This window comes from Hakea prostrata, chromosome 5 (genome assembly GCF_041222555.1).
Source record: "Hakea prostrata isolate BN-2017 chromosome 5, UWA_Hpros_2, whole genome shotgun sequence".
Lineage (NCBI taxonomy): Eukaryota > Viridiplantae > Streptophyta > Magnoliopsida > Proteales > Proteaceae > Hakea > Hakea prostrata.
In genome coordinates this window covers 41,451,439-41,461,680 of record NC_142604.1, presented here as the reverse complement: position 1 = coordinate 41,461,680, position 10,242 = coordinate 41,451,439, and positions in this window count along the sequence as shown.

Below are 10,242 nucleotides of genomic sequence, written 5' to 3'. Positions count from 1 at the left end.
AATACAGCCATGTCTTTCTAGAGTAATCATCAATAATAGACAAGAAATATTGGGCACCAGAAAGAGATAAGGGTACATTTGGACTTCCCCACAAATCAGAATGTATATATTCAAGCACATGAAAGGTCTTATATGAAGAATGAAGGAATTTAGTCTTATGGAGCTTACCCATGGCACACACATCACAAAAAGTCAAAGGGCTAAATTTCTTAAGACTTCTCTGGCCACTTTTATACAAGTGTACAAGCCCCTTACTACTTATATGACCCAATCTCCTATGCCATAGCTCCACCTCACTAAGAACCCCACTAGAGACTGATGCAACCCCTAAAACCACACTTCCATTCAAGAAGTATAAACCATTCTTCAAATCAGCAGTTAGAATTACACTACTACCCCTCATAACCCTAAGAGAACCCTCCCTAGAGGTATAATGAAAACCCCTAGTATCAAGCTGACTCAAGGACAACAGGTTTCTCCTAAGTCCAGGTACATTTCTCACCTCTTTTAAATCTCTAACAGTCCCATCATTCAATTTAAGTCTAATTGATCCAATCCCCACAACATCACAAGCATGATCATTACCCATTAAAACTTTACCACCTCTAATAGACTCAAAAGTGATAAACCACTCCCTTCTAGGAGTCATATGAAAGGTACAGCTTGAATCTAAGATCCAAGCATCATGATCACTACAAGATGAAACCACTAGTGCATCACTAGTAACATCAACTACATGTGTAGCCTCCATTCTCTCATTTCCATTCTCACTTTGCAACTTTTGAAGTCTCTCTCTACAATACTTTCTTATGTGTCCCTCTTTCTTACAATAATAACAAACCCTCTTGTTATTATTAGACTTTCCATTAAAATTCTGATTTATACTAACATTATCATTCTTTACAACAAACTTCTTCTTTTTCTTATTACTATTATTGAACTTCTTCTTAGTTTCATACATGCTTCTACTATTAGAGTTAACATACAAGCCCTCACTAACATGCTTTACCTTCCTCTCAGTTTTCAATTCTATATCCCTAATTTTCAATGCTTCCATCACATCATCAAGGGTTATAGATTGTCTACCATATTTAATAGCATTTTTAACACCAACATGAGAATCAGGCAAAGATTTCAATAATAGGACAGCAAGGGTATTATTAGATAACTCTTCATCCAAATCAGCCAAATCACATGACAATTTATAAAAATCTTCTACATTATCAGTTAAAGACTTAGAAGCATCCATCTTGAAACTAAATAATTGTTTTTTCAATAATATAACACTACGAATAGAAGTAGCCATATATAATTGTTCAAGTTTAAGCCAAACTTGAGCAGCCGTCTTACACTCTCTTACCCTTCTCATCATGGTGTTACTCAAGTGCAAAATGATAGTGCTATAACACATATCTTGCATATCTTCCTTTTCTTCATCAGTCATGGTTAAGGAGATCTCTTTATCAGTCTTTAAAGCCTTATGACATTTGTTTTGTACAAGAATAGCATGCATCCTATTCTTCCATATCATATAGTCTCCCTTTCCATCAAGTTTCTCCAACTCATACCGGGTTGGGGCCATGATAAAAGAATAAAGGAATATACAATCAGATTATATCTAATTAAGTAAACCTAACACAATTGATATTATCTACTAAATAAATTCAGAATTTAACTAAAACAGTTTCTGAAATATATATAATAAATCAATATCAGATTTGAGACAAGAAACAAGATAACAGAATCTTTAAGACTATATATGAATATTATATTTCAATAATAATAAAGAATGATGTTAATAGTAAGTGTCAATATAAATCAAGAATTCAAGACTATATGCAATTAGTAATCTAAGAATCAGAACTTGATTAATATCAAATTATAAACATGAAATTATAATCAATTTCATACACTCAGCCTGCATATCATAAAACCCCCAAAAAATTACAAGCAACCCTAATGGCCAAGCCACTGTACAGGTTAACAGAGCCAAAATAAATTGCAAAATCAGGTGAATAAGATGGGATTTTATATACAATTCACACCATACAATCAATTACATAAAAACCCTAAATCAATTTTAGCAAAACCCTAGATTAAGGTTTCGGTCAGAGATCAGAGTTACCAGAAATTGAAACCAAATGTGAGAATTGTATCAGTAGCAATTGCAAAGCATATATGATGAAATAACTAATAGAAAGAAGTAAGAACAAAGTAATCAATGATAATCAATAGTTAACAGTTACAGCCAGTGACTGAATCGAGCTCTGATGCCAAGAACTGTTAGGAATTCTAACCATTACGCAGCAGATAAACACCATAGAACATTAGAGAGGAAAGAATCAATCAAACACATAACACAGGGGTTTACTTGGTTCGGTCAGTGACCTACATCCAAGGATGAGATGAGCTCTCACCAAGCTTATGCAATCTTCAAATAACAGAGAAGGTTACAGTCCTAAACAGTGATAAACTCTATACAAAGACTAGAGAGCAAATAACCAAAACAATGGATTGATCACACATGATTCAAGATACAACCCTAGCTTTAGCTCTCTCCTGCGTGAATCCAAGAACACCAATCACTGGAGCCTTTCCACGCACCAACAGTAGATACTGTTTCAGCCTTGTATAAGAGCAAAGAAGCATCACCAAGAACACACCAGAGCCCAACCGAAACCTTCAATAGCAGATGAAGAAGAAGCAGAGACCGAGAGCAAACCAGAGAGAAATCGAGAGGAGAGAGAGTGATTTCGTGCGAATGAATGAGCAATATCTAAACCCCCAAATACATACCTCTAATAAACAAGTACAATTACCCTCTTGCCCTTAAAACAAAATAATAAGACAAGCTATCCTATTATATGTAAAATGACCATACTGCCCCTGTTTACATATTACACTAACGACACAGCTTATTTGATTTCTCTAGCAGTGATTGTCGTGGGATAAGGGATTCGGGTCGTAGCAAGTACTTACTTCGATGTTTTGGCACATTCATTCCCAGATTCTTTTTCTTTGTTGACTAATAATTCGATTTAAAGGTGTGTAACAGTCTCTTTGTTTCCCCTTTTCGGTTGTCTTTGTCTTGAATTCTTTTCTTGGTGAATTTTCATTCTATCCCCTTTTAATTCGAATTATTGTTGATATCTGTGTAAGCCAGTAGAGAAGAGGACTATATTATACTTGATTCTTTTTTGTTGAGACACATTCTTTGTTGTCAAATTTTATCTGCAAGTTTCTTGATTGTGGAGGTGAAAATAAACTGCAATAATGACACAACGGCAAGAACTGGACATGCGATTCGTCATGCATGATGGCACGATTCTTTGCCATGGCTCCTTTCATCCACGTACTACTATTAAAGAACTCAAGACACATCTGATGGTCAATTGGCCTGAAGGTTAGATGAACTCAAATCTGTACTTTATTTTATCTTTGAATCAAATGTTATCCAAGATTATCTGTGATTGATCTCCCATCTGTCACGTTGATTGTTGGGTTTACAACTTTATTCATTCCCATTGTTAATTAATTGCTTTCACTGGGACCAAAATTGGCCTTGAATTACTGTTTGCTTCTATAAGAATATGGAGAAGATGCCAGCATTTGAATTGAGAAGAAGACCAGGTCAAGAGAACAATGAATATTTTACTGTTGGGAAGACAATTTATTTATCTCCTCTAAGAATCTAGGCAACAAACAATAAAACAAATTGACAGTCTTCATCAAATGTTGGGATGCGAAGTTGTCTCTAGTTCTGGGATGCAGCTCTATGATACCAGTCAGGTTTAGCCGTTCAGAAATATTGATGAATGTATGGGGGATTGTTTACAGATATGAGGGGAAATTGTGCCTTTATCTCTTTTTTATGGGGCTTTTCAGTTACTAATAACCCTTCTATATCATTCACCATCATATGATTGTCAATGTGTTTGAGATTCACCTTGCATCTTGGTACTTCACTCAGAATTTGAAGTATGTAAGCGTGAATGGTTCTTTCACTCTTAAGATTTTTTTTTGTGTATAATATCTGAAGCTAAAGGTGCTTGTCATTTGACCTGAACACAGTTATGCTTTTAAATGTCTTTTCCTTACTAAGCAATCCACCATAAAAATAACTAGTTATATCATCTTCCTGGTTGTTCTGACTGGGCATCAGCATCCACCATTCTTTTCATATTGTCCATGATGCAGTAGTTCGTTGATTGGAGCATTTACCATGTTGCTTCTGAATTGATTTAATGTTATGTTTTCATTTCATTTGATGTCTATTTTAGCATCTAGCTAGTTTTCTAATGAAGATCTAGTCCCCATTGCCGGCAGGATTAGTCTATCCAAAGAATGTAAAGGAGATAATGCTCGTGTATGTACAATGAGATTTTCTTGGAGGATAGTTGGACACTGGTCAAGTACGGAATACGCTCTGGTCTTTTTCGACCTAGAGTTAGTACAATACTTGTAGTGATTGTTGGTATGTTTCATCTATATGTTACTGATTCAGTCTTGATTCGATCTGTCTTATTTAAAAGTGATGCAGGACTAGAGGAACCATGGTACTAGTTAAAGTACTCTGTTGACTGAACAAAATTACCATGGAACATGTCCAAGCTTCCCTTTTGAATGGAATAGGACTGCAAATACACTTGTGGTGCACTTGAATGGGTGTCTCAGAACATTCAAAAATAAGGTGCAGTGTGGCATGGTTCTTTTTGTGTAGCAAGTGATGGTTGGTTTGTAAATTAGGGGCATCTCCTAATTAACACAGTCTCAGCAGTTTCTGAACTATTAACCCAAAAAGTTGTGGTGCTTGACACCCTTGCTGATAAACAATACCACTTAGATTACACACTTAGATGAAGAGGGCTTTTCAAAATGACAAAATTTTTGACAGATAATCTAAAGTTGATATTTCTTCTAATATATGGTTTTGAACATTCTTCTGTTTTGTTTAGATGCAAGACCAGAAAAGTTCAAGACCAAGCTGCAGAATGGATGCTCATGTACAATCGTCTAATAATACAAAGCCCTTCAGAACACTACTATCATTGACAAAGCGAAACAACTCCTCCCCCTCCCCTGCCCGTCCCCCGTAAAGTTAGAAAGGTTCAACAGCCCTGACTTATCATCAAGGTGCCCAATTTTTTTTGTTATTTTTACTTGCTTCATTCATTGTCTTTTCTTCGTGTTAAGATCATTCTTGTACAAGCCATAGCTCAAAATATGTACCACATGTTTTTCCTCTCTTAAAACTGGAAAAAATACGTACTGGGAAATCACCAGTGTCAGCATCAGTGAAAGTTGAAGACACTGCATGTCATGAGATTCTTGTAATATAAAGGATTGTTGTTGTAACATAGGAATGTAGCATGGCTTCCATAGTTTAAAGTACAAGGCATGTTTGGATATGCAATTTACCATTCAATCATTTGTTGAGTAACTAAATCTGGAAGCGAGTCTCCATAAGAGTTGATGAAACAATAATAGTGGGAGGGTTCATCAAAACCAGCTGAGATGGAAACTCGGAGATAAAATGGTCTAGGACAAACTCGGAGATAGTTGCACAGATGATGCTTACTGGTATAAAGATTGATTCCAGAGGGTGGAGGTGGATATTGATAATGATGTGAGTTTAGAATAAAACGCCATGATTAAATAAATAAATAAATAAAAAATCAGGTACTTTCTGCAATGCTTTCAGATTTCTCAGATTCTTTTTACTTTTTCTTTAGTGTTTTCCCTTGTTTGTTCCTTGTCATCTTTCGGTTTCTTCATTCTTTCATTGTTCTGCAAAAGAGAAATTCTTGCAAATGCGATAAAAAGAGAGCTGGTTTCCCATTTCTTGATTCATATTTATAGACGACTGAGTTTTTTCTTTTCTTTTTTTCTTTCATCGTTTCTTTGAGAACTGAAAATGTAACAACACATCTTAGAGATCCAGTCTCCTTATCCTTCTTGTCCTTCTAGCGATTGGATGAAACTCTCCTACATTATTTAAATTCACACCATTTGATTTTATATATTCTTTTGGTTAAAAGGTCTTGTTATTAACATAGGGAGGAAAAAATAAAAAATAAAAAAGACGAGAATACAATACGAGGAAAGAAACCTCAACAACAACATGAAAATTCTAAGTAGCTGAGCAGTTAGCTGCTCACAAATAACTTTTGAAACCTAAACAGATGTTTGTAGCTCCAATTAAATGGAACGGCAGAGGTTACCAAATAGTTTGCTGCTGCACTTGATTTCCCAATGTATAAAATCACAACTTAAAAGTCTTTATATTTATAACCAACGGGGGTTGGTCCAAGTGGTAAGCAGCTTGGTCCGCTTAAGCAAGGTTCGGTATCGAAACCTTGTGGATGCAAAAAATCCCTGCTGGGAGACTCACCCACCACAGCCAGGAGTGCGACCCGGGTCGAACACCGGATTAGTCAAGGCAAAGCCTTGGAAACCGGGGTTGGCAACCGAGAAAAAAAAAAAAATTTCTTTATATTTATACCTTTAGATTAAAAGTGATGGTTCTATGCATATAAGAAATTCAACAAAGAGGATTTTAGCTAATTAATCTACATGATGTTCGTCTAACGGCCGGACAAAGAAACACCAGGCCTGCTAGAAGTAGAGGATCTGAATTCCAGAGACCCAAGATGCATAGTTTGAGACCAACAACTGAGAGGGGTAATGAAATGGAAATTGCATGCACTTACTATAGGAGAGGTACATGTAAAATACAAAGTACCAAAAGAAAAACTTCAACTAACACCCTATCCCTTACTTTGTTTCCTACCTTGGAGGGGGAGGACTTGCTAACACACACCTATTGAAGGTACAACATGGCTAGCTGCTTAGAGACTATGAGCATCTAAATAAAATCCTCAATAGTAAACATTAGTTTCAGAGTAAATAGCAGTAAACACCTCCATATGTTTCTATGCAAGCTGTCTGGTTCTTTCCCTTTTCATTTGGTTTTTATACTGGGTAATCCAGAGAAGGCGAAGGCGTCAGCTTAGAGAGAAGTTCTTCTTAATAAAAGGAGGTATGCTGTTGAAACAACAAATCACTTCCAAGAAAGGGGTCAAACATATGGCAAAGATTTTCTCTATAAAGTTGCTAAAGAAGGCAACAAATCACTTCCAAGAAAGGGGTCAAACATATGGCAAAGATTTTCTCTATAAAGTTGCTAAAGAAGGCAACAAATAACTTTCATGAGATTCAAATAATTGGCCAAGGTGGATTTGGTACATTTTATAAGGGAATCTTATCAGGTGGCAAATGGACAAATGCCAGATTATACAATTTATAAATGGGGTTGATATCCTCTCCCAAATCAATGACAGAGCGTGTGATGAAGCTCTTGGGTTGTTGGCTACAGATCATTGAGGTGCCATTGTTAGTTTATGAGTTCATCTCAAATGGGACACTTCTCCAACATATTCACTATGGGAATCATGCATCTTCTCTTTCACAGGAAAATTGTCTAAGAATTGCTGAAGAAACTGCAGAGGATTTGGCCTATTTGCACTCTTCTTATTCGGTGGCCATCATCAATTGAGACATCAAGCCTTCAAATATATTATTGGATGATAATACAGGGCTAAAGTATCTAATTTTGAGGCTTCAAGATTGGTTCCTCTAGATCAAACTCTAAAGACTACAGCAACTCAAAGGGACTTATGGATACTTAGACCCATAATGTTATCCTACTGGTCAACTAATTGATAAGAGTGATGTTTATAGTTTTGGAGTTGTTTTGCTGGAGCTTTTGACAAGGAAAAATGCACTTTTTTTTGAAGAATTTGGAGACTATTCAACCTTGGTGACATACATTTTGTCTTCAATGAATGATGTGAATCTTTTTTAGATTCTTGATGCCCAAATAATCTCTGATGAAAAGAGAGAACAAATAACGGGAATTGCTGAACTTGCAAGAGAACATGTAAAGGATAATAGAGAAGATAGGCCAATGATGAAGGAAGTTGCAAAGGAGCTGGACTCTTTGAAGATATTGTATGAGCAAACATCCTGACAATGTAATCAAGAGACTCAACTTTTTTTAGGGGAACCATGGACAAGTTCTACTCATACAGCTCTTGAAATAGAGATGCGTTATAGCGTGATAATTGATGATCTTAGTATAGTGACAAGCTAATTCGTTACTGACATTTATGCACATGGGGCCACACCTAGGGTACGTCAAGGTACTGGATTCATAATAGGCTGAAACTCAGCTTTTTATGTGTTTTTCTATTTTCAATAGTATTTTTGTAATTTTGCATATTTCATTTTAGGATTTCTTGATACCCTATAAAACCTTGTTTCATGCTTCTTTGAAGGCAATTGAATATTGTTCTTCTTGTTAGACAATTGGGGAGGGGGGCCCCCCCGCCTCTCACCTGTTTTTTGGGGGCAAAACCCCAATTTTTTTTTTTTTTTTTTTTACATATATATATTATTTTTACCTACCACAAAAAAAAAAAAAAAAACTCTTTTCTTTCTTTTTTTTTTTTTTTTTTTATTAAAATCTATATTATCATATATTAAGTTTCAAAATTAGTTTTTGCATTTCTTTTATTTAATTGTTTTGTTGTGTGTGGGACCCTTGAGGTAAGGGTGGTAATGAGGCACCAGAGGTAGGGTGGTAATGAGGCACCATGAGTTAAGGAGGCCCTTCAGACCTTGGTTAAAGGAGGCCCCAGGCTTTGGTATGAGGCTCTTCATGACATTGGTCATGGGTCTTAAAGGTCTTGATCATGGTGATGAGGTGGGCTAACTTGAATGGTGGAATTACTCAAATTCTAACTCTTGACCTTTATTTCTCATTTCAACTTCATGACATTCATGGCCATTACCATGAGTGGGGGTTAAGGTCTTTGAATGGGTTAAAGCCTATTCATTCCAAAGAAGTGAATATGAGAGTTACTTCCCAAGTAGTGGGGAGGTTAGGTCAAGGGGGTTTATTCACATTAGTGGAGGAGGGACAAACCATTGATTCTCCATTAGTGGAGAATTGATTCTCCCCTTGTGGGGAGGTGTGGTTTGGGCCATATAAACCCAACCCTTCCTTGCATATTGTGTGCTATTGTGACTCTCCTCACTCACATTATTTGTTCTACAAAGTTCATTTCTTTCTTGAGTTGTCTAAGTGTTGTGCTTTAGCTTTTGGCTCCTTTAAGGGACTAGAAGAACTACCTCATCTTCTAGTTGGAGGTTGCTTTATCTTGGAGGTGGTGGTGCGAAGAACCCTTGGTAGTAGGGTGCATCAATTACCTTAAAGACAGCATCAAGGTGTGACTCAACCCATCAATCGGTGGTCGTCGGTTGCTACTTCAAGCTCTTCAAATTTGCTAAAGACGATCTTCATCTCTCAATTGTATTGCGATTTCATCTTTGTATGTTTGAAGAATTTGTAATACAATTACCCCAACAAGTTTAAGGTAATTGATTTGGAAGATCCAATGGCAAGTCTTGGAGATGGCGACTTCAACAAAGACGGAGACAACAACATTGAGGTTGTTGATGGAATTAACACCGGAGGAGATCCTTCAAACAATACCGTTGAAGGTAACGTCAACAAACAAGGTGACGACACATTTGTTGCCATAGATGGTATGAGGTATCCATTCCTTGCTACTCATGATTCAATCCCCACTAATGTAATTCAACAGGATGAGATCTTATCCCGGATTTGGGTAAGATGAGGATTGTCACGAGTTCGACAAAATCGAACAGTTTGGAGGTCAAAACTTCAAAAGGTGGAGGCAAATGTTGCTATTTGCCTTAGCCCAAATTGGGGTGGCATTTGCCTTGACTGAACCCATGCGGAAAAAGTATTGATCCTGTTAAGGAGGGCAAAAGGGTGGCTTGGATTCAAGCGGACTACCAATGCAAGAATCGAATTCTGAATGCATTATCTAATGACTTATACCATGTGTATAGTTCATTAGAATATGCTTATTCGATTTGGGATGCTTTGGTTAAAAAGTATTCTCTTGAAGATGCTGGTTCAAAGAAATACTTGGTGGCTAGCTTTCTAAATTTTACTATGAAAGATAGTGACACAATATCAACCCAAATTGATTTATTTCAAATTGTGGTTGGGAAGCTAGCAAAAGAGAAAATGGTCTTACCTGAAGAATTTGTAACCGGTGCCTTGATTGAGAAACTTCCACCTTCATGGAATGCTTTCAAGATGTCTATGAAACATAAGAAGACAGGATTGACCTTAGACCAGTTGGTTGT